This window comes from Pectinophora gossypiella, chromosome 8 (genome assembly GCF_024362695.1).
Source record: "Pectinophora gossypiella chromosome 8, ilPecGoss1.1, whole genome shotgun sequence".
In the NCBI taxonomy this organism is placed as follows: Eukaryota; Metazoa; Arthropoda; class Insecta; order Lepidoptera; family Gelechiidae; genus Pectinophora; species Pectinophora gossypiella.
In genome coordinates, this window is record NC_065411.1 from 16,647,068 (window position 1) to 16,673,882 (window position 26,815).

Here is a 26,815-nt window from a genome sequence, read left to right on the forward strand (position 1 = left end):
ACACCTCATCTCATCAAGGATCATTGTTGCAAAAAATATCAGTATCCATTGTCACATACGATATGGGAACTGATTTTTTTTTGTCGCTAATAGTTTATAAGTTTGATTACGATCGCGTCCCTATAGCGGTGTGCGTAGGCACCAGTGAATCCAATCCTGATATTATTCAAATTCAAATTCAAAAATATCTTTGTCCAGTAGGTAACATAGTTACACTTTGAATCGTCATAACGAACGTCTCATCCGCCTAAAACTACTGCAGCTTCAACCTGTATAGCCGGGGAAAAAAGCTGCAAGAAAAACCTCGGCACAGGGCCCCAGACATTCTTTAAAAAAATAAACATAATAAAATATTTTTATACAATTGAGTAATTTAGCTGCCTAATATCAGTTCTCAGACGGTTAATCCCATGCATTCATATCTTCTAAATAATCACTTAAGTTATAATATTGGTTATCAGTCCGTCACACGAGAATAATAGTTTCGCTTGCAGTTCGGTTTATTTATTTAATTGACAAAGCTTTGAGTCGTAACTGCGAGGTGTCGATAAACATAAAGTCATCATTAGTTTAAGAGCCACGCTCTTGTCGGTGTAGCATTCTCCATTCTTGTCTATCAAACGCCAATAAAATTGCTTGATTTTTTCTTTGGAACATAAACTAAATAGCCTATTGTCAACCGGCTGGGGTATGGTTCGTACTCCACTACACTGCTTAGTTCCGGGTTGGTGGTATCAGTATCAGTTCTTCCATAAGTATATTTTATGTGAAAACTGAAGTAATATTCGAGAATTTTTAATAAATTGGTGCGCTAATGATGTCTTCATTAAGACCAGTGCACGGGATACTGAGCGCTTGAGTTCCTTGAAGAGATTCTCGTTAATATTAAACAAGGATAATGAGAATTCGTTTTATATTATATCTGGGGGTTTTGATCTTTGATTTTGACTTTGCTCCTCCTTAATAGAAAACAAACTTTTTACCTCCGAAAATACATTTCTCGGGAGTGTGGGTTTCTTCACGATGTTTTCCTTCACAGCTGAGCATGTGATAATCATTTATGATTCTAAGATGAATTCGAAAACAATTTAGATAATCATTGGTTTAGGCATGTGCTGGATTGGAACCTGTAACATCAAAGGGAGAGGCAAGCGTTCTACCACAGGTTCTACCAACTGGGCTATCACAGCTTCCGCTACCCGTTTCATACATGTTCTTGAAAAAAATCCATAAAAATGAACCTTTACAGGCAATGGAACCGCGCCATATACCAACAAGGCTGCGTGTAGTGTCGACACACAATTGATTGCATTATTGAGTTCAGTATGACACTTATTGCCCCGGCGCGCGGCGAAGCGACCCTTGGCGGTTCCGAAGGCTTTTATTAGAAGAGGGGCGGTATAAAGGTTCGTTTTAAGACTTTTACAAGACGTGTATTTTATTTGATGTGGATAACTTTGGTGGTTTTATTCTTAATAATAAGCTCGTTATGATCTTAATACCGGTGGGAAATTTAGCTCACGTGATAGTAGAGTTATACGAATGTTTCGGATCCTGAGATTTGAACCACTCTTTTAGGTCAATCAGTAGAAATTTTAGCTCAGTAATTCGATGTTTTAGAACATCTTAATTTAAACATTGTTTGAGGTTTACGCGTTCATTATCATAATTAAAACACATAATAACGGGTTCTTACCGCGTTTAAACCGCGTCATCCCGTGATCATGGCACTAGCAACAATGTCGAAATATCGGGAGTCTCATATCCCTGCTTTAAACGATGTAAGAACCCGTTATTATGTGTTTTAATCTTAATTAAAAGCCATACTACTTTGCCCAATCCATCAGGCCTGAGAACGGACATCGGGTTCGAAAGTGCAATTTTAGCAATAATCGTGTATTTATTTGACCTTCTTGTGACCTCTAAAGGTAGTCTGTACAGAAAAAACCTACTCCGGTTTACGAGACACTGTATTAGATTTTTGTTTAAAATTCTGTTAGGTTAGTATAAGAACGTAAAAAAAGCAACGATTTGACGTCACTGTGCGTATAATCGTTCGTGGCAAAAATTTATGGTTTGTTATCAACTATTCTGTACACTTTTTATGCAGTGTTTAGTTTCAGTAATAAATTGGAAATATGATATTTTTTAGTGTTTTGCATACATCCATACGGCCTCCGTGGTCCAGTGGTTGAGTGTAGGGCTCATGATCCGGAGGTTTCGGGTTTGAATCCCAGTGGAGATTCCTTGTTTGGCCATTGCCTTGCAGCTGTGTGGTGGAGAATGTTCTATACTCCATTCGCTTGATTGAGGGGAGGCTTGAGCCCAGCAGTGAGACATATATAGACAGGATATAGGATGTTTACGTTACATAATAGTGACTATTTGTGGTCGTATACCGCGGTCTCTGCCTACCCCCTATGGAAATAGTCGTGATCTTATGTATGTGTGTGTAATAATGATTTTATCTATACTAAGACTCTTCGTTAGTGATCATTAACACATTTACGCGTCATTAAACTAGTACCGCAATAACGTTCGGGCGTTAATTTAAACCGGGTTTAAACCAGTAATATCGGTCCAGTAATAACCGGAATGATCCGGATCAACGCTGTGCAATATCAGTTATAGCCACTGTCGCCATGGCTACTTGGGTTTTCTGGATAGATAATTACCGTATCTAAGTATTATGGGTTAATGTTGATAATGTATTATTTACTTATAGTAATATATTATATATAGGACAAACTCCTTAAATAGTATCTTTAGTGCAAAATCTGAGAACATCGATGAATAATAAAAATTAGCTAAGTGTGAGATGTACTCGCGCTAAGAAATCTAAACTGAATGAAAAAGGAAATAAAATTCATTTTTGTTATTTACCGGCGGTATGTAAGCTCGACTCACACTCGGTTGGTATTCGTTTGTCTTTTTTTTAATATTACATTATCTCTTTTAAGTTCATAAAAGGAACGTAATATTTGTTTTCTGTCTCATTATCCTTAGAGATAAGAAAGATAAAACGTGTGTGTTTAAAGCAATATCTATAATTCCTATAAATCACAGCACGTCAAAAGTCTCGCCAGAAGCAAAGAGCAACTTGGACTTCCGTCCAGAAGTGATAAGAGTTAATTCTTCTAGTCTAATCTCGTCTAATGTACGAGTACACTCATCACATCATCACCATCTTCCTAACATTATCCCATTATTAAGTAGTGATATTTATTTATTATAACAATTATAATTATGTGTATTATTATTATGTAGTTTATGTAGTCGAAAGTGTATTTATTTTTATATGTACAAGTATTCCCATGCTGCACTATCCCGCTATATTACATAATATTCAATATCTCCTATACTTAAAGGTTGCCTGGAAGAGATTGCTACTTAGCAATAAGGCCGCCTATTGTACTAATTCTATTTCTCTTTTGTTTTGTATTTTGTTTTTTCCTGTTTGTGCAATAAAGTATTTGTTATGTTATGTTATCCCGTTTTCACAGGGTCCCCTTACCTAACCTGAAAATTCGACAGGTCCGGTTTTTTTACAGAAGCGACTGCCTGTCTGTTCCAACTCGCGAAGGGAAAGCCAGACCGATACAGGTTAGGTCATATACCTTCGAAACGCATTTCTCAGATATGTGGGTTTCCTCACGATATTTTCCTTCATCGCTGAGCATGTGATAAAAATTATAGGGTTGTTTTAGTTTTGTACTTAAAATTGACGTGTGTTCTATACATTTTATGCTTGTCGATTACCCGTCCCTTTTCTTTTCGGCGGATAAAAAAATTACAGATATAACTTAAAATAAAATTAGATGGTGTTTACAGGAATTCAAATTCAAAAATATCTCTATTCAGTAGGTAACATAGTTACACTTTGAATCGTAAATTTTTACATAACGAACGTCTCATCCGCCTAAAACTACTGCAGCTTTTCACAACCTGTATAGCCGGGGAAAAGAAGCTGCAAGAAAAACCTCGGCACAGGGCCCTAGAAGTTTTTTTTTTAAATAAATAAACATAAAATATTGTTATACAATTGAGTAATTTAGCTGCCTAATATCAGTTCTCAGATAATTAATCCCATGTATTCATATCTTCTAAATAATCACTAACTTTATAATTAGCACCATCATCATCATCATCAGCCCATTAACGTCCCCACTGCTGGGACACGGGCCTTCCCTATGGATGGATAGGGAGATCGGGTCTTAAACCATTACGCGGGCCCAGTGCGGATTGATGGTTATTAACGACTGCTAATGCAGCCGGGACCAACGGCTTAACGTGTCTTCCGAAGCACGGAGGAGCTCGAGATGAAAACTTTTTTTTGTGGTCACCTATGACCGGCCTTTGCGAAAGTTGCTTTACTTCAACAATCGCAGACCGAGCGCGTTAACCGCTGCGGCTAATTAGCACCAATATGAACTTATTTTTATTACATTTTAATTCATAACGGCCGATTTGTTCTAAAGAGACTTGTCCCAGTAGTTTCGGAACTCGTGGTGTTCCTTATTACAGCTCTGTATAACACTGCTGCACTAGTGACTTCCACTGCAAATTAAATTTTAATTCTTCCCTATCTGCAGTTGAGAGCACTTTACATTATGTTACATTGTGTCTAATGCTCGTTTTTTATTGGCCACAACTGTTTTACTGCGAAGCTGATGAAGATTTCAGTTATGACGCTTGCAGTTTGAACGCTTTAATTTTGTAAATAATTTTATTGAGGTTGATACAATGAACGCTCGACAAAATTGTTTAAATGTTGGTAGTTTATAATTATTGTTCGAGTAATAAGGTTCACTGTGCTTCACTGTAATTTTGTTTTTGTTTCTGTATTAATAATATGTACCTATCATATGTAAAAATATCTTTATTCAATAGTTAACATAGTTACACTTTGAATTTCCAATTCATAACAAACATCTGATCTGCTTAAAACTCATGCAGTTTCTCACAATCTGTAAAGCCGAGGAAATTATGCTGCAAAAAAAGCCTTGGGACAGGGCCCTAGAAGTTATTACAAAATTAAAGAATATTACTTGGTGATCTATTCAAACGTACACAAGATCACACATATCTCCCGTCGGGGTGCGCAGAAACCACGGAATTCTACTAACTACGATCCTAAACATTAAGGAGTGAAAGAGCAATAATTAAATAAACTAAATTTATCATTACGGACGCCGTCTCTCGTGGTCGTTATATTCGTACCTATTCAACTACACGCAGAGTTATCTAAATTCAACTTCGTATAGTCGTGATATAACTTCACGCGGTCGGGGCTCGTCGCGCGGGGTATGGAATCGTGACTTCACACGACTGTAGCCGACCGCGTGAAGTTGTTGTTACGGTTGCACGCACGTGAAGTTGTTATTGCGATTGCACGCACGTGAAGTTGTTGTTACGGTTGCACGCACGTGAAGTTGTTATTGCGATTGCACGCACGTGAAGTTGTTGTTACGGTTGCACGCACGTGAAGTTGTTATTGCGATTGCACGCACGTGAAGTTGTTGTTACGGTTGCACGCATGTGAAGTTGTTGTTGCGGTTGTAGCCACGTGAAGTTGTTGTTACGGTTGCACGCACGTGAAGTTGTTGTTGCGATTGCACGCACGTGAAGTTGTTGTTACGGTTGCACGCATGTGAAGTTGTTGTTGCGGTTGTAGCCACGTGAAGTTGTTGTTACGGTTGCACGCACGTGAAGTTGTTGTTACGGTTGCACGCATGTGAAGTTGTTGTTGCGGTTGTAGGCACGTGAAGTTGTTGTTACGGTTGCACGCACCTGAAGTTGTTATTGCGATTGCACGCACGTGAAGTTGTTGTTACGGTTGCACGCATGTGAAGTTATTGTTACGGTTGCACGCACGTGAAGTTGTTGTTACGGTTGCACGCACGTGAAGTTGTTGTTGCGGTTGCACGCACGTGAAGTTGTTGTTACGGTTGCACGCACGTGAAGTTGTTGTTGCGGTTGCTGCGATGCAGAGTTCGTCCTTACTTATTATACAACAATAGTACGGATTCCCAAAACATACTTTATTAATTAAATTGTGCTGCAAATGCTAAATGGTACTGTACTATTACCCGTTGATTGATATGAGTAATGAGTACGTTTTGTATATAAACATACAATACAGAGTGCTACTGACACCGTACCGAATACTGAGGGGAATGATTAAAATTATGATTCTTTAATATCAAGTGGAATTTTATGTCGTAAAATAATTGATTATTTTGTATTTTTTTTAATTACCTATTTTAAATTCTATATTTAAGCGATAAAAAAATCCACTTAATATTAAAACAGAATTCTATTCGATATCAACTCGGAATCATGGTCTGAATCAGACCCCTCAGTATTCTTTACTATGATACTTACACCCCGTACAAGTACGTACAGGTAGCCATACGGTACATATGGGTTTAGTGACACCGTAACGAAAACTTTAGAGAATGATTTAGACCATAATTCCGAGTTGATATCAAATAGAATTACCAGTCGTGAAAGTTTTAGTGTTTTCTTAAAATTATTTTCAGGTCCGTACTTTTGCGATGGAAAATTCCACTTGATGTCAATACAGAATCGTGTTCTGAATCATCCCTCAAAGTTTTCGTTACGGTGTCACTAAGATCCTGCATAATCTAACGTATTTAATATCATGAGTAACTGATTCATTACGAACTTAATAGAGATGTAATACTATTCACCTCAGCAACACGTGCGGGCTCTTAAATATTGTCATACGTTTATCTTAGTTACACCGCGATATATAATATATGTAGTTAGTCAACTTGAACTATAGCAACGGTTGTATGGGACATACCAATAGTCTACCATTTTCCAGTCACATCTCTAGCGCGAGCAAACCAAACCGTCTCAATGTTTGGATTTTGTAATATTAATATAATATCCTAAGTAATACAGTTCATTCAATTATTTGTGTGGGGTTTTATTATAATTACCAACGCTCTCCACAACGGTTTCCATACGTCACCGCGCACCGACGTGTGGTTTTCAGTTTTATTTGATTAATTGCAGATTTGGTGCATATGGCTTTGTTCAGCTAAGTAGTGACTTAGCTGACCTAATGGGGAGCGCTGACGGCTCCCACGCGGTACAAAATTTAAGACAAGAAACCTGAGAATGCCCAGTTGGGCGCGGCGCTCGGCTCAGGGCGAAGTCTGAGAGGAATATATTTGAAAGACTTAATCAACTTTAGGAGGTCGATAGCGAGAAGCGCAGAATGAGGGATGTTGTCGACTGCGCCGGCGAGGTCAGTATCGATGTTGGGAAACGGTTGGCAAGGTCACATGGACTTATATGTAATCCGATGACGCTTAACACACGAATACTGACTCGCAGCACGGTGTAATGTTACAAAATTCGCGTCGCCGCCGTGCCGGGTGGGAGTCATCTAAGTTACATCACTGCTTGTATAGTGCTGGCGTAGGAGATATGTAGGAGTATAAGCAATATAACCTTTATGTAGGAGTTATTATGAGCGTGGCCTTTCAGGTGCCTGATCTGATGTTTGATCCTGGTTAATGTTTGATGATTCTGTACACGCGTCTCTCGGATTACATTGTTTCAAGAGATGACAATAATATCTGATAATATATTTATAAGTGTTCGGGGTCAAGTGACAAAAACGATATAATTGTATTACGAGTTATTTTCGTATTTGGCGCGTGCGCGAGTGGTTTCAAGTTCGAATTTAATATTCAAATCATTTTATTTCGGACTCAATGTATTAATGAGGAGCTCGGTGGCGCAGCGGTAAACGCGCTCGGTCTGCGATTGTTGAAGTTAAGCAACTTTCGCAAAGGCCGGTCATAGGATGGGTGACCACAAAAAAATTTTTCATCTCGAGCTCCTCCGTGCTTCGGAAGACACGTTAAGCCGTTGGTCCCGGCTGCATTAGCAGTCGTTAATAACCACCAATCCGCACTGGGCCCGCGTGGTGGTCTAAGGCCCGATCTCCCTATCCATCCATAGGGAAGGCCCGTGCCCCAGCAGTGGGGACGTTAATGGGCTGATGATGATGATGTATTAATGAGAATCTTACAGACTATTGTTAGTAGAAAAGAAATATCTTACTTAAATCTAAATCGACCAGTAACAATGGCAATCCAGTGCTGGGCAATGGGGTTGTCTAACCTTTCTGCTATCATATTCACTAACACAGTTGACTCGGCCATTATAGACGGCGATACAGCTCCTATCACGTTGGTCTAACACAAAGTTCGGTGACGTGTGGGTACTTAGTTCATATGAGGGAAAATGGGAAAATTAAGATGATTGCGTATGTCGGGTGTGATCAAATTCATTGTTATTATTATTATTAACTTTCACACCTAATTTCACACCTGATTTAAAACACAATACCAGGTCATAATACAGGGATACTGGGATCAGAGGGGTTAAAATGGCCACATCGAATCAATTCATCTAAGAAAGCAATATTGCACTTTGACATTTGCGCAAATAAAAGTAAGTGCGCAGTGCAAACAAATATCAAATTGTGTTCTTTTATCTTTCAATAGCAATATTTCTTTATTTTTTTTAATCCCCCAGTTCAGTTCAATAAGTGATTAAACAATAAAGACATTTTACAATAGTGGTAAAGCGCGGTAACAAATAGAACTGTCAAAGTACGTCAGCTAGTGTTGTGACGTTTATTAGCATAGTGATGCCGAGATTATGTCGATCGATTCTTTTATATCTAATAATAGTTAGGTATCCTTCATAAACCGTCTCATAAGTGCGTAGAGTCGGTATCACGCTGGCTATCCTCCATGGGGGATAAAATAAACGAAGTAGGTAATATATTTCTAGTTACCGGATTTGGGACGAGCCAACTGCCACCGAATAGCGTGTAGCGTACTTGAAAGACCACACATACACACACACACACACATATCATGATGATCATCATCTTCATGTCACACTTTCTATACCTTTGAAGAGTTTTTAACTTTAAAATTTACCACTTAATACTTAAGTACCTTTTTTTTGACGTGACTTATCTCACCCGGTACTTAAGTACCATTATTGTATCATTATTATATTTTCCATATGACATGTAATAACATAATTATTACGAAATAAATTAAAATTAATATAAGAATTAATCGATCATCAATAACTTCTACGTCGACTTGCATACGTCACCGCGCACCGTGTGGTTTGCGGTTTTTCTTGACCTGGCATATTGTAGGTTGCCCGCATTATGGCATTGTGAATTATGCGGCGGAAAATTGTGCGTGATATTAACTCAGAACGATGAGCTGAATCATCCCCCTGAGTGTTCGGTACGGTGTCACTAACAACATTTATACTTTTTCTTCGACAGAAGGTCGTGCATTCCATCTATTCTTTATCCTAACTACAAATAAGGTTATCAGGGAACCGAGTACGTAATCAAACTGGAGATATGTTGAGGAAAGGTCGAAGATATAAAATAACATTTGCTGAGTTATGTGAACGTTGATATATGGACGCCACGCTCGACCACACCGCTCCAGCTTATATCCTGAAGCTACTGTGCCGTGAAGAGCCAGTATCTTTGCTTACTACATAGCTGGCTTAATGGGCAGCGCTGAGGGCTCTCACCCGATTCCAAATTTAAGACAACAGACCTGAGAATGCCCAGACGGGCGCGGCTGTCGGGTTACGGTGAGACGTCTAAGAGTATTATATTTGAAAGAATTTCGTACACGCACGCCGGTTTCGAGTAGATCGTACTGAACCTTTACTAAGGAGTTCTCCAATTAGGTCAGTGTACGTCCATCTCGGCTGCATTATCAGTCGTTAATAACCATCAATCCGCACTGGGCCGGCGTGGTGGTTGTAGGGAGCGCTGGTAATTTTAATAAAACCCCACAAAAACAATTGAATGAACTGAATTACTTAGGATATTAATTAAATTACAAGATCCAAACATTGAGACGCGTTGGCTTGCTCGCGCTAGAGATGTGACTGACCATAAATGGTAGATTATTAGGTATGTCCCATACAGTGGTTTAAAGCCTGATCTTCCTATCCATTCATAGGGAAGGCCCGTGCCCCAGCAGTGGGGACGTTATGGGCTGATGATAATGCCCTACCACCAACCATCGCTTTATATACTGTTCACGCGAACGAGGTCGGGGTAGTATTAAAGAAATCAGCATCTTTGAGCGTATTCAGCTTTTTCTTTACTCTCAGTTCAGTAGAGTTTTCCGCTGGTACTCGGCCGGAAGCCAAGATACTGGCTCTTCACGGCACAGTAGCTTCAGGATATAAGCTGGAGCGGTGTGGTCGAGCGTGGCGTCCATATATCAACGTTCACATAACTCAGCAAACGTTATTTTATATCTTCGACCTTTCCTCAACATATCTCCAGTTTGATTACGTACTCGGTTTCCTGATAGCCTTATTTGTAGTTAGGATAAAGAATAGATGGAATGCACGACCTTTTGTCGAAGAAAAAGTATAAATGTTGTTAGTGACACCGTACCGAACACTCAGGGGGATGATTCAGCTCATCGTTCTGAGTTAATATCACGCACAATTTTCCGCCGCATAATTCACAATAATTTTTTATTTTAATTAATTTCTCTATACTTTGGCGATGGAAAATTCCACTTGATATTGATATCCAGTGGAGTTTCCTGTCGGAAAATTCATGACAGTTTTAGTGTCTTTTAATTTTTTTTAGTTTCATACTTTTCCGGCGTTTTCCGTCGATATCAACTAAGAATCACGGTCCAAAATTTTCGCTACGGTACTATAAACACCCTGTATATTTCTCTTCGGCCGGTATCAACGTCAGTGGGTTATTGGAGACATTTTTCTTCGCGGCATTTATTCTATGGGTGTCAATAGGGACCGTGTAAGAGCCAAAAATATAAAGAATAGTTTGTTTTCAGTGTAGAATCACTGCATCAAGATTCAATGTGAAGATTTTATTTATTTCTTACTTCTTACAATACTCGTAGTAATGGCCCCGATTCTTGCCTATCCTATTCGAAATAGAAAGAGACGGATGATTGACAACTGTTAATTTTAAGCTGAATGAGTGAATGAATGAATAACCCGGGCGATTAAAATATGAATCTCGCTGATATGCAACCCGTTTATCGTGTGATGTCAATTTAATTCTGTCGGATTATTGGCTAATATAAAATTTTGGGAGAGTTTTTATTTTGCATAAAATTGACGTGTGTTCTATTAATGTTATGCCTTTCTTTTACCCGTCTCTTTTCTTTTCGGCGGATAAGAAAATGACTGGTATAAGTAACTTAAAATAAACTTAGATGGTGTGTACTGGAATCAGCACATTATGCGGCTAACTTCATTAGTATTTTGCACATGAAGTAATAATACATTAATTAATATAACATCGATAAGTTTAACTATAGAATGCTATTCAAAATTTGCAAAATTCTACCTGTCAGTTTGAAACATAACTATTTATTATTAGAACATAACAGTAAACCAAATGCATCTGTAACAGTAAATAAAATAGATAATAAGTATAATACTAGATCAATGGCCTCAGGCAAACTGGTTGTTCCGAGAGTGTATAAATGTTATGGGGATAGGACCCTAAGTAAGCGCATACCTTATCTCATCAACAGTTTGCCTGAGAACATTAAAAATGAGCCAAAAATATTTAAAAAGAAGTTAAAAAAATATTTATTAGATTAAATTTAGCACGTACTTATTTCTTAATTTTTGTAATTTAACCATGTGAGTGAGACTCTGATCCTGCGGTCAAATTGCTTATGCAATTTTGCAGGACATTGCATTTATTATTACTAATGTTACTTAAGGCTTAATAATAATAAATAAATAAATAAAATAAGTCTGGTATAACTTAAGAAATAAAGTTCTAAAACTTTTATCCTGCTCTGTATCAGAATCTGGGCGTGCCGAAGCGTGAAGGCAAAATAATGAAACTTTAAGCAGTTCACCGGATTAGAATACTATAAAAGTTCGGAGGGTAGGTCGTAAATCGCACCTAGAGTCGGTATTTAAACTGGCGGCCGATAAGACCATAACTCATACTCCGCCCACAATGGACGACTGACAACGACCTCCACACAATACGCTGGACTGTCTGAATCTCCTATCTCACCTTCTCTCTTTCCCGAAGACCCGAGTAACCTAGCCATAGAGGTGGCCAATCAGCTCGCGACACCAAACACTTCAGAACTCCGATACTGACCCCGCCGGCGTGGTCGACGATTTCCCTCGTTCAGCGCTAACCGCTATCGTCCCTCTAGGGTCCATTTATTCTTTCATTTATTCCGCTATTGGAAAAATATCGTTATTTACAACAGCACTATATTACATAGACATTAGATAGATTTTTTATAGATACATTCGAAAATTTTACTTTTGCCATGAGAGCGGTTACCATAACACTTATTCTGTAAGTTTAGTCTCCTAGCACTCACCGTTTGGTCTGCAGATGCCAGTAACAGACAGTTATACAGACAGACGAACAGATATCGGAAGCTTCTAAATAAAAATGCAAAGCTATTAATATTTTGTCAGGCGTTTAGAACATGTTTGTATCCTAACATTATTAATTGTTATTTTAAGTAAAACTAAGGCTTTCTAAGGGTTGTAGTAAGACCTTTATTGTAAAATGTTTTGTTTAGATTCAGATAATACACGTGAAACATGTTTATCATCTCATAAACTGAAAAATATGTTTTTAAATCAGATACTCGTTGGCCGGACACCTTACTTTTGATCATAATTTAATAAATGTTAGGTTTTATTCCAAAAAAGTGACGTCAGTAGAAAGTAGAAATGTTATACTTTTATTTCAATGCATAAATAAATCTGGTAAGCTTTGTACCATAAAATTTGTTGGCTGCAGAGAATCCTCTACAGCCGGACCACATTCAACTTTTAATTGACTCTAATCTAGACAAGATTCGAGGATCAGAGTAAAAACGTAAGGAGTAGAATTTTAGGTCTATTTTTTCATACCCTCATTGCTTGACTACATAACGTAATTTCTGAGATTCACAGTGGTCCGGCTGGGGAGCATTGCTCTCTGGCCGCACCACAAATAATATCATTTTTCTTTTAACTCTTTGCCGTACTATTTTTTTCTTGGTATGCAGATGAAAGTAGACATTATGTAGCGCGTATTGAGTTCATTCGCAATTGCGTACTAAATAGTGGTCCGGCCAGGGAGTATCACACATTTATTATCGCAGAATAGATACGGTTGATTTTTGTTAATTAATTTGAAAAATTCTGATGCTATTAAGTGACATACCACTGCGAATTCTTCTGATAACTAAGTGATATAATTTTGTGGTTAAAAGGCACTTATGTTATCTAGCCTAAAGTGTACCACTGCTGGGCAAAGGCCTCCCTCCATTTGCTGCATTTCTGCATTTCTTGGATGCTTTCCTGGAAGGCTGGCCGGAGGAAGCACTGGAGAGAGTCCTGGTTAAAAGGCACATGGTTGTTTTATATAAGTATTATAGTTTAGAAATAAGTACCTAAACAAGTAGATACTTATTTATGACGGTTACGGGATTAGCGATTTGGTAGATCGCTAATATAGTTTCAAGAACTTCTGCTGCGGATTACCGTCGACGTACAGACATACATTCAGTAAGTAACAAAAACAATATGTTTGGACTCTCCAGTGCATCGTATATAAATCAGTGGTCAGTGCCGACCATCGTCCAGCCACCATATTATGTATGTAGATGCTGATATGAAGCAGACCTTGCAAATATCTCGCCCCGGTGCATTTTATGACTATTGGACCGTGTGAGTGCGTTTTAAGAATAGTTTGGTTTATCGGTATGCATTTATTATCAGAGGCAAGCTGTATAAAATAGATATTTATTATTATTAAATAATAAAATAATGATCCGTGCTTCGGAAGGCACGTTAAGCCGTTGGTCCCGGTTACTATTTATTTACTAATGTAAGTATGTAGTCGTTACATGAGCCATGTCTTTGGGGCCTTTGGGGACTCAATAATAACCCACACGACAGAAGAAGATTATTCAATAAAAGAAAGAAATAATGAAAGAAACATTTATTACTTCCGGAAATCCGGACACCACATATACAGAGAGGTACATAAACGTACGAGGGTACGTAATAGATATTATTATATTGCTTTTATATTTCTATTATGGATTTACTCAGTGTAATTTATAATTGTTTACTAGTATCTACTGCATTTATAATAATTATTATTATGGATTCATTTAATGTAAGTAATTTAATTTAATTTAGTATACAGAAATGTAATATTTTATCAAGTATTGTAATGTTAAAATATTATCAATTTGGTTTAATTTGGTTTGGTTTAATCGGTATTAGGTATTAAGAATGCTTAGGTATTAGGGGTTGTGGATTAGCATGGGTTTGCACAGCAGAAGTGGCTTTTGGTTGTAACTAAATACTGTAAAGGATCTTTGTAACTAATGTAACAGTCGGTTGGGTGGTCGGTTGATGTAAATAATACCTAAATATTTGACTTCTAAAGCTTAAAACCCAAGTGACGTGAGACGTTCCATAAGCTTCTTTTGTCTTCTCCTCAATCGATCAAGAAAACTTATCTTTTCGTCAGATCCTTTGGTATCAATTTAAAAGAGTTTGCTTCTAACTTTACAACAGTAATAATTTCCTCAACTTGTTTATAAATTTTATTGACGTTACTTAGATTAAGATTTGCCGCAAATGACATCTACTTGGTCGGCCAATGGGGAGCTCTGAAGGCTCTCATCCGGTATAAAATTGAAGACAACCAGGTCTGTTATTAAAGTAGCCATTTTTACTTCGGACTTCATATTGTTAGCTACGAAATATTGTCAACATAGTTTTCCCAATTGTCCTTCTCAAGGTCAAAGGTACCAGTTTATCCCACAGACATTTTAAATGTTTTGCACTACACCACACAGTATAAACACATGCGCGTATTTCGCTCGTCGCCACTAAAAAAATATGTAAATAAGCTATCTAGGTATCCAAGCCAATATAACTGAGGAGCACATTAAAACACGTCCGTTCGTTCACACGTTTAATCGGAAGAGGAACTACCCACATATAAAAATAACCATCATATTTCTAATTACCTATATACTTACTTACTTAACTAAATACATCACACTGGGGAGGTCAACTGGGCACCCAGTGCACCCAGCACCCAAATCTAAACAATTGAAACTAAAACGATCTACTTAGACGTTATCTGAGCTATGTAGATAGTGCACAGCGTAGGAACAGGGTATAACAGGCTGGAACAGGATAAAACAGGATGGGACAGGATAAAACAGGGTGGAGTAAAGCTGGATAGGACAGGGTCGGATGTGTTTTTTGAGTTACAGCAGGAATATCCGGCTCGCGCGATGGTTTTTGTCCGAATATTTCATTATCGCTAGTTTTAACGGAACATGTTGTGGTGAAACTGTTGGACTATTTCTTTGATTTGTTAGTTATTTATCCTTTTGTTATGTAAATTTTGGTGCTGATTGCAATAGACACCTAAAGTATACTTGTCATAGATTATCTAGTATTTCCGTCCAGGTTATTTATTTATTCACTCAATAATTTTAAAATTACCAGCCGTCAATCTTCCGCCCCATTACTTTTCGGCGAATAAAAAATTACACGTTTTTCATAACAAGAAATTAAAATTAGGTATCTCCTAAAAGCAGTAGCATTGATTACATCATACATTAATAAAAAAAGAAATAAGATTACTTTAAGAAATAAGAAATTGTTTTTTTTTTAAGAAATAAGCTGTCTTTTATCTCAGTTGTTTTTCAATTCATGATTGAATAGGAAAAATATCTTTTGAAATAAGAAGTAAGTACTTATATTTTTTACGCGTGGGGAGTAATGCCTACGTATTATTGCTTAAGTCTTTACCTGAGTCTTTGCGTTGGTATTTTTATCACCAACTGGTGATAAAATACCTTTTATACAGCTCAGAATGTATGAACTAATAAAGTTGTGAGATTAGGTGACAGCGAGAAATACCCGGGGAACTGCAGCTTATATGTTTCCCGTCACGTGCGGGATGTGACATGTATGAACAGGCCACAACAGGCCAAAACAGGCCAGAACAGGATGGAACCGGATATATCGCCTCGCCCCGTATGTAAACGAGAACGGGACCCAAAAGGAAATAAGGAGCACTGGGGAAAATTAGTTCATTGTCACTTTAATTGAATTGGGGCGTCTTTGGAAAGTTGTATACAAACAGATCTGCGTGACATGTGGTGTGTGTATCAAATTTCAATTGAATAGGTATTTACAGCTTCGGCAATCGCTAATTTCAATGTTCATCAATGTGGGACTTTCCAGGGTACGTTCTTCAAAATCAATGTAGATGGCGCTGTACAGTTTTTTCTTCGTTTAACCTTCTAATTTCACTTTCACACAATTACCAGTTAACCTTACAAAAAGAAACGAATGTACTTAACTGTTAACTTGGCAATCCATCAATTTACCTTAGGGCTACTGGCATTAATTTGTTGAAGCTAATAATAGTACAAGTCAGTCTAGTTCTAAAAAAGAACTACTTTTATGTATGTCGAACCATCTGAAAGCAGTTTGAACCACACCACTACTACTATTACGTACATGTTTGTACCTGTCTGTACCTGTTCAAGCCTGTTTACACTAATTACACCTCTTCCTCGTTTTCTCGAGACGTACGTCTTTAAACTTCGCTCCGTAAACTTTTTAGCACTCCGAAAATCACAATAAGTGCCATTGTGAGTGCTCATTACAGAGAGCTTCCCTTTATTACCCTCGGAAAGCACTTTTGTGCCTCTCTAAAACTCCTGTTACACTTATAAAATACAAACAGCATCGTTACAAACCTAAGTATAGATTTATTTGTCGTTTTCTTGTAACACGATGACTTAAACTGCAAAATAAGTCACGGAGTAAGAGTATCGTTAATGAACCATGGTAATGCTTGCATCTCATTTTGAGGTCGCTGGTTCGAATCGAACACAGGCGTAAACCAATGATTGTGGAATTTGTTTTCGAATTCATGTTTGGATCATAAATGAATATCACGTGCTCAGCGGTGAAGGAAAACATCGCGGGAGGAAACCCACATTCTCGAGAAATGCATTTTTGGAGGTATGTTGTCACCTAACATGTATTGGGCTGGTTATCCGGGTTGGAAGGTCAGACAAAATCAAATCAAATCAAATAATTTATTGTATGAATTTGGGTACATAATTTGGTCTTAAAATTATACTTATGGCTAGGTCCCACCAAACTCTATCTTTGCAGACATATACAAACATTATTATTTACAATACAGGAAAAATAACATTCACAAATTAATATAGATAGATTACAATGCATACCTTAATAATTATTTAAAAATTCATTGATATCATAATAACATTTTTCTATTAACCAATTATAAATTATTTTTTTAAATTCAATAATATTCATATCTTTAAATTTATCGGGTAATTTATTATATATTTTAATACACATGAGATAACAATTATTTGAACATAAGGCAAGTCTTTTAGGTGGCTGTGACAAGGTGTATTTATACTGTGACCTCAATGATCTTGTAGATTCATTTGTCATTTTTTTAAATAAACTTTTATTCTTGTGGACAAAACTACACACCTCCATAATGTACAGACTGGGTAATGTAAGGAGCTTATATTGCTTAAATATTGTTTTACAAGTAGTACGTTGTGAAATTCCAAATATAGCTCTTAAACATCGTTTCTGAATTATAAACAAACGTTGAAAATCCGTAGAATTTCCCCAGACAACAATTCCATATCTTAGCCGCGAGCAGACATAACTATTATAAGCGCAGACAGGCAGTCGCTTCTGTAAAAATTCGGACCTGTCAAATCTTCAGGTTAAGTAAGCGGACCCTGTGAAAACTAGGATAATGCTAGGGGGATGATGACTGAGAGTGTCGTTAATATATGATACATAATATATGTATGTATGAGTTTATGTAAACTCAAGCTCCGTAGTCCCTGATGGGGTGGCCAGTGCCATAGAACAGGTAATCATAGACAATTTCCTACTGTCGCTACTGTCGCAGATTGTGCATAGAATTATTATTATTTGTCAAGGCCGAACGGCCTCTGTGGTCCAGTGGTTGAGCGTTGGACTCACGATCCGGAGGTCCCGGGTTCGAATCCCGGTGGGGACATATCACAAAAATCACTTTGTGATCCCTAGTTTGGTTAGGACATTACAGGCTGATCACCTGATTGTCCAAAAAGTAAGATGATCCGTGCTTCGGAAGGCACGTTAAGCCGTTGGTCCCGGTTACTACTTACTGATGTAAGTAAGTAGTCGTTACATGAGCCATGTCAGGGGCCTTTGGCGGCTCAATAGTAACCCTGACACCAGAGTTGAAGAGGTTGGTACTGCACCTCACAACCCACACGATAGAAGAAAAAGAAGATTTGTCAAGGAGGGATTATACAGGCTACGTTCCCCAAACAAACATAGATGGCGCTGTACAGATTTAACTTGATAATTACCAACCCCATCAACCCTGGTGTCAGGGTTATTACTGAGCCGCCATAGGCCCCTGACATGACTCATGTAACGACTACGTACTTACATCAGTAAGTAATAACCGAGACCAATGGCTTAACGTGCCTTGGTGATAAGCCTGTAATGTAATTACTTATCTTCTCATTTCTCGAGTACATAATTATATAGAAAAATAAATGTTGCTTGATATTTGGATCAGATTATGTATAGAATTATTTATAATTATCCGGATTATGTGGAATAATTACTTCCTATGTGTATTGCTTCTCTTTATTATGATCAGTATTATAATGGATGGAAGATGTGTGTGTTTGGGTGTAATAACAAGGGTCATCAAATTCAAATGTATTTATTGCTGGGTATAAATTCCAGAAACATAGATAAAAGATGCATTATATTTGTTATTCATGAAATGAGAAGGTTAAACGAAAGCAACTCTGTACATATAGTGCCATGTATTTTTATGGGAAGTTAGCATGGAAAGTCCCTCATAGGTTTCGGATTATTATTTTAAACCTACTTTATATTTAGTCTTCTTATGGTTCTCTGGATAACATAGGATAACATTTATGAAACAAATAAAAGAGAAGGTGCAGGTCGTGTCGTATCGGGAGGTGAAGGTTTTGACGGGAAGAAGAGAGCGGTTACTCCACCGACAAGAGCGCAGCTCTTAAATAGAGAGAGAGAGAGAGAGATGGTTCTCTGGAAGAAATCACTTTAAGCGATTAGGCCGCCATTTGCCATGTACTTGCTTAAGAGTCTTTGTGTAATTATTGATCTTTATTTTGGTGCAATAAAGTGTATTTGTATTGTATTGTAGTCTTCGTTTTATAAGGCGGTTAACATCTTAATATTGAAGTAGGAAGTAATATACTACTCCCTTGTAAAGGGCTTGAGATTGACATGGTACTATAGTGTATATATTTGCCCATGTGTGAGTATAATACAATACTCTGTCAATCTCAATAGATATTACAGGCAGGTATGTATCTAGGTATACGTACTGTATGTACTTTACAAGGTGATTTAGCAGCCAATCTATATGCAACGGGCAGACATTGACGGATGTGCTGTATACACCCAATCACCCATGCTACCTTACTTAAATTATATATTTGCTTATTGCGTCGACCCGCAGTGGAGCAGCGTGGTGAAGTATGCTCCATATCTCCTCCGGTGGATTGAGGGGAGGAATTCTATCCTATGATCAGAATCAGAATCATTTAAACGTAATTATCATGGACAAACTTGTTGAAGGTCAATTTAACATTTTTGAATCTACGTCATTTCGCATGGTACTATGGCTGAGAAGAAATGACAACAAACTGCAACAGCAATACATCTTTTATATCAATGCGGGTATACATTACAAGTTAATGAATAATTAGAGAAACACATTTAATACCAGATATATTTATCATTTAGGTAATCATTAATCTTATAATAAGCTTTTTTACATAAAGTAAGCTTCACATTTCATTTAAATTTATTTTCTGACAAAATCAAAATACTGTCGGGTATTGATTTCTAAAAAGATATGTATGACTAAAAAATAATAATAGGCTAAAAAAAAAATAGGCTAAAAAATCAATGAGCTTACAGCAGTCGTTAGTTTGAACTATTATATATATATTTATTCAATCTGCAATAATTTTCTGAAACCTAATAACCTGTCAATATATATCCTGTATATACATATACATGTCATCACTAGGCCTCTTGTCCGGCCAAGTAGTTAATGTCATCTGCGGCAAAACAATGTCACGTCAAAAAAAATATGCGCCTTTGGTTATTGTTATTAGATAGATAGATAGATAGATAAAATACTTTATTGAGCACAATGGACACAAAATACAGATATATGGACAGCATATATACAGAAAAGCACAACAGGTTATTAGGTTTCAGAAAAGGGGTTCTTTTATTTTGCAGGTTGTTAAATTATTATAAAATATACACATTCAATATCGATGACATTTTCGCGCCGTATATATTGTTTATTTGTTACAAAAAGAACAATAAATTTCGTGACTATTGCGCGACAATAAAGTTCAAAACGGTTCAAACATTAACGCGAACGTCACGTTTTATAGACAGAAACTCTTTGACGCCGAAAGACGTAAATTTACGTTTTACGGGACGCGGGGTGACGTTCAGAAAATGTCGTTCATTTTCAATAAGAATTGTTGGAGGTGATGGTTGCTCCGGTAAATAAAACCCCGTCGAGATGTTGTTAGAAATGGACTGTATTGAATTAACTAGGAAATGGCCCCGATTCCTGCAGACACCTCCTAATTTTATTTTAAGTTATACCTGTCATATTGTTATCCGTCGAAAAGGAAAGGGACGGATGATTGTCAACAAGTTAATTTTGAAAGTAATGAATAACCCAGGCGAATAAAATAGGCATCTCGCTGGTATGCAATCTGTTTGACGTGTTGTCTACTTAACTCTGTCGGGTTATAGGCATATGTAAAATTTTTAGACGGTTGCTTTGGATTTCTGCTTAAAATTAACGTGTGTTCCATAAATTTCATGCCTGTCGATTACCCGTCCCTTTCTTTTTTAGCGGGTAAGAAAATGACAGGTACAAATTAAAATAAAATTAGATTGCGTCTGCAGGAATTAGCACCAATATTTACATAAGTCAGTAAGATAAGACAAAAACATGCCTTGTCAGCAAAGTCCGTGGCGTAAGTCCTATAATATTGCTATATAGCAAAATATATTACAGTAAAATATAATAAGACTTTTGATGTTGCCAACATGAGCCGTATCTGGATTTCGGTCGCTCGGTTCCTAGCTCAGATTGTATCAAATGGAAGAATTTCCATTTCGCATACGCGAGAAGTCAAATAGAAATTAATACCAGACGTCTTCCTGAAAGCTTCTAGAAGTATTTATGCGAATTTGCTGGAATTCCCGCGATTGCGCGCGCCTTTGAAAACTCGCGATTTTGAGGTTAGCTTCTCAAAGTAAATTGCCAAATTCTTTTGAAAATTATACTGTTATTACGTAGGAGAGTTTATGGGAAGTTCTTGGAACTTTTGCTATCAGACAGAGAGAATTTAAAGTCGTAATTCCTATCGGGTTGGGCAGAAGACAACTTGCAGCCGGACTTCATATATCTTTTTTGAGACCGATTTCATCACTCCTGGTATCAGGGCTACTATTGAGTCACCTAAGACTCCTGACATGGCTCATGTAACGTCTGCATACTTACTGAAGTAAATGTTGGCCGGGACCGACTGTTTAGTGGTCTCTGAAGCACGTATCGTCTTATTTTATAAATCCTAAGATATAAATATTAATAAACCGCTTTCACGTTGTTGGAATCTACTTTTGCCACGGTTCATCATAATACTAACATAACCCATTGTTTTACCCAGGATTGTTATACCCAGCGGCGTGCCTCAAGGGCCATTGCTGTTTATTATCTTTGTGAATGACATCGACCACTGCTTCCACTCCTCGCAGCTACTCTGTTTTGCTGATGACATGAAAATATTCGCCCGCATCTCATCGATTGCTGACGCTGAGGCGCTCCAGTCGGATCTTTCTCGTTTGGAGGATTACTGTTCAAATCATCTGCTCGACTTGAATCCTGTTAAGTGTAGTATAGTAACATATACTCGCAAACATATCCCAATTAATTTCCACTACACTCTTAAGGGTGAAATTCTTGAGAGAAACAAGCTAGTACGAGATCTTGGAGTGTTTCACGACAGTAAGCTGATGTTTGACGCCCACATTGAGAAAATTACTGCTAAGGCGTATAAAGCACTTGGGTTTGTGATGCGTTCATCAAAAGACTTCGTCAAAATTAAAACGTTTAAGGTACTGTACTGTACCTTTGTGCGCAGTAACTTGGAGTATGCGTCGCAGATCTGGAATCCTATGTACCAAAAATACATCCATCAAATTGAGAACATACAAAAGAAGTTTGTGCGTTATGTTTGCTACCGGTTTAAACAGCGATATTCATCTAGTATGTATTTGGATATGTGCAGGAGATTTCATTTGCTCCCTCTCGAGAAACGACGGGAAATAGCAGACTTGATTTACTTGTTAAAAATAACTACTGGTGTTGTTGATTGTCCAAGCCTGCTATCAAAAATATATATTAAGCCCCCTTATAGAAGTCTGCGTCACAATAATTTGATTTTTCTTCCGCGCGCTACTACTAACTATCGGCAGAATACTTATATTTGGCGAGCCGCAAATAGTTTTAATAACCTATGCGCTACAACTGAATTAGATTTGTTCAACACTGGTTGTGAGGCAGCGAGACGTGAGATTAGCAAGCAATTCTTTAACCTGTAGCATAGAATAAATAGTAGTGTATCTAGGTTGAATGACGCGTGCATTGTAAGTGTAGCCTTTTTGTACATTTTGTGTTTTTGAGACAGTAATGGTTAACTGCTGACTTTGTTATTATGCCTAGTGTAATGTGCATTAGTGCAAACCTTTTTGTTTGTTTTTTTTTTTCAATTTGCTATCTGCGAGGAACTATAATTGGCTTTCTGTTTTTTACCATAAGTTGCTACTAAATTAATTATAGCTGTTGTTTCTCCGAACATTAAATAAATAAATAAATAAATAAACATCCAGACAGTCATTTTATCTGCAAGTTGTAAAAAGTGAAAAAAATAGCAAAATTTTAGTTATTGTTTGGTAACTTTTTACACGATTATTGTCGGCGTCAAGCTATTTCAATAGAAATCGAAGCAATATGTAATAAAATATATTTTTTCTGCTAAAACATAACATAGCATCACTCCTGGATCCCCGAAGTGGTAGGCAGAAAGACCTCATAATTTCAGCGCGCCTCATCGAGGCAACGTCCGACCCCAGATCTGGTAGCTATTTTGCCCAAAGGGTCAGTGTGGCGGTGCAGAGGGGCAACGTGGCCAGTATTCTGGGGACTTTGTCTCGATGTGGTGAGCTGGAGGACATATTTTTACTTTAAAATTATTATTTTAATATTGTTTATAATATTATGTCTGTGATTACAATTGTAGTTGAATTTGTATTTGTTTATTGTATTTTTAATTTGTATTTAATAAATCTTTTATTTTCTTCTTCTTTTAATCGTGTGGATTGTGAGGTGGAATACCAACCTCATCAACCCTGGTGTCAGGGTTATGATTGAGCTGCCAAAGGCCCCTGACATGGCTCATGTAACGATTACTCACTTACATCAGTAAATAGTATCCGGGACCAACGGCTTAACGTGCCTTCCGAAGCACGGATCATCTTACTTTCGGAAAATCAGGTGATCAGCCTGTAATGTCCTAACCAAACTAGGGATCACAGAGTAATTTTTGTGATATGTCCCCACTGGGATTCGTACCCGGGGCCTCCGGATCGTGAGTCCAACGCTCAACAGCTGGACCACAGGCCGTATTATTCTTTTATTTTGATTGTCTATGATCCAACATGAATTCATACTCATAAAGTCAAGGTTTAGAGCCAGACGCGGGATTCGAACCCGTAACATTGCGATATAAGTCACACGTTCTTCGAACAGGGCTAACACGGATTTTCTTCTATCCAGATTAGAATCCTAAGCACGTGATGCCGCTAACTTAAGTAGTAACCCTTATCGTTATTGGTAACAATTGGTAATAATATTACCCTGTCTCGTAACTTGCCGAAATTCAATTATTGTCTCGACGTGTAGGTTTGTTCCTTTATAGCGTTTTGTGGAACATTTTTTTTTGCGTAGCTACATATGTACTTAAGAAAATAGTAGTAGCCGTGCCCTCCGAAGCTCGAATCGTCTTATTTTCGTACAATCGGGCGATCAGCCTGCAAAGTCGTAACCAAATTAGAGATCGCAAAGCGATTTTTGTGATATAGATATCCTCATTTTTTTATTGTAGGTTGGCCGCAAATGCCATGACCCACTTGGCCGGACAAAAATGAGTCTACCAGTTGCTATCTCTGTAGTCGAAATCGACGGTGAAGTATCATGTACGCCACTTTGTACTATGCTATTCACATTAAAGTGTATTTGATTTGATTTGATTTGACTATCAACCCTCAACCATGAAAGATCGAATAAATTTAAATCAGGTCAAGAGACATCAATCTAGAAATTCACGAAGACAATAAACTTGTCATCCATTGAAACAGTCTGGAGTCCTTTTAATAAGCCTCGTTGCGAGCCATCGACGATACAACATCTAGACTCCTAATAACGGATGGAACGGTTCTGTCAACATATCTGACTATGAGATCATACACGAGCTTTGGCGAAACCTCCACACCCCATTTGGGGTAAAATTTATTGGATATAGTCAACCCATAAGTGGCCGCGCAGCAGCGACCGAGAAACCAAAATTAATAAGATTTTTTTTCCCTTCATCATCATCATCAGCCCATTAACGTCCCCACTGCTGGGACACGGGTCTTCCATATGGATGGATAGGGAGATCGGGCCTTAAACCATCACGCGGGCCCAGTGCGGACTGATGGTTATTAACGACTGCTAATGCAGCCGGGACCAGCGGCTTAACGTGCCTTCCGAAGCACGCAGGAAGCAAATTAATTTAACAAATTTGTTATTACAAAGTGCGTGAATCTTTAACTATTATTATTATGTACTATTAGGCATCTGTCCTGTAGGTTGGTTGATATGGGCTGTCTGCGGTTGCGTTTGATAACCGAGAAGGGACGGCAAACAAAGTATGAAGGGTTCTTATCTACGCCTCCAGCCTGTGACGGGTGTTTTACCTGCTAACTTGCAAACTGTACAGTCCGATTGTTAGGTATTGAGGAGGGAAGGGACTGTTTGGCCTGTCCAAACTACAGTGACGAGCCAAAATTACGAGTCTGGCAGAAATAATAACGATTACTCCAAAAGGAACGAATATACCTTCGACATGTTTTTATCTAGCCCTATAGGCGGCCAATCAGCTCGCGACACCAAACACTTCAGGACCCCGATACCGACCCCGCCGGCGTGGTCGACGATTTCCCTCAATCAGCGCTTATCGCTATCGACCCGCCAGGGTCAATTAATTCTTTAAAATATTTTTTCCTCTCAGACACCCTGAACCGAGGTTCGCGTCCAACTGGGCACCCTCAGGCCTGTTGGCTTAAACGTTGTACCGGGTGAGAGCCTTCAGCGCTCCCCATTTGTCCGGCCAAGTAGTTAATGCCATCTGCGGCAAATCTACAATAAGTCACGTCAAAAAAAAAACAGACATGTTTTTATTTAAGTATGTCCTTTTTCTATCGTGTGGATTTCATCTTAAATGATTCTGTTCTCTGGGGATAGGTTAATGGTCTTGTTTGAAACAAAAAAAGGTTTTGATAATTACGCAGAGAAAATAATTTTGAATAAAGAATTTTACGTGTATTAGTGGCGGCCCTAGCGAAATATACGTATTTAGGTGGTGCGAGGCCTCAAAGTGGCACCCCTCAGTCCCTTAAAATACAAACATTTTCGATAAATTTACGGCCACCGAAATTTACCTGTTTAAATATTTTTTTTAAATGTTGTTTACCCGCCACCCGGTATGAGTTGTGGCCGCAATTTAAGAAGTTTAGTTTGCGGCCAGGGTGAACCAGTCTTGGTTGATTCCCCCCCGGCACACCTCGCACCGCTCTACGTATCCATCACCATCACCATCATCAGCCCATTAACTTCCCCACTGCTGGGGCACGGGCCTTCCCTATGGATGGGTAGGGAGATCGGGCCTAACCATCACGCGGGCCCAGTGCGGATTGATGGTTATTAACGACTGCTAATGCAGCCGGGACTAACGGCTTAACGTGCCTTCCGAAGCACGGAGGAGCTCGAGATGAAGAACTTTTTTTTGTGGTCACCCATCCAATGATTTTAATTTTACTTTATTTTTAAATACTTAAGTACCCTTAATTGTATAAGTTATGTACGCCGTAATTGTCATATATATTAGTCACAATACCGTAACCTTATAAATGTAAAATGTTTTAATATATGTGATGTGGTTGTACTTTATAAATAAATAAATAAATGACCGGCCTTTGCGAAAGTTGCTTTACTTCAACAATCTCAGACCGAGCGCGTTAACCGCTGCGCCACCGAGCTCCTCCATATATGGACCCTATGTATATTATATAGTAATAAACTCCTTAAAAATCCAAACCCAATTTCAATTATAGTGCCGGAAAATCTGGGCCCAGGAAGGATATGGGTAACGAAACTTTTTCCGCCATCTTTTTAACAATAAATCCCCTACACGTGTGCGGAACTTTGGATGGGATAAAGTGCGCAACT

The 26,815-nt window shown here is 38.0% G+C and overlaps 1 long non-coding RNA gene across 1 annotated transcript; it reads left to right on the plus strand.

Moving 5' to 3' along the window:
• Positions 1-1,348: 1,348 nt before the first annotated feature.
• On the plus strand, positions 1,349-26,560 carry LOC126369303 (uncharacterized). Its single transcript, XR_007566682.1, has 2 exons — positions 1,349-1,406; positions 21,936-26,560. It is a non-coding gene; the product is annotated as an uncharacterized LOC126369303 (long non-coding RNA).
• Positions 26,561-26,815: the final 255 nt, after the last annotated feature.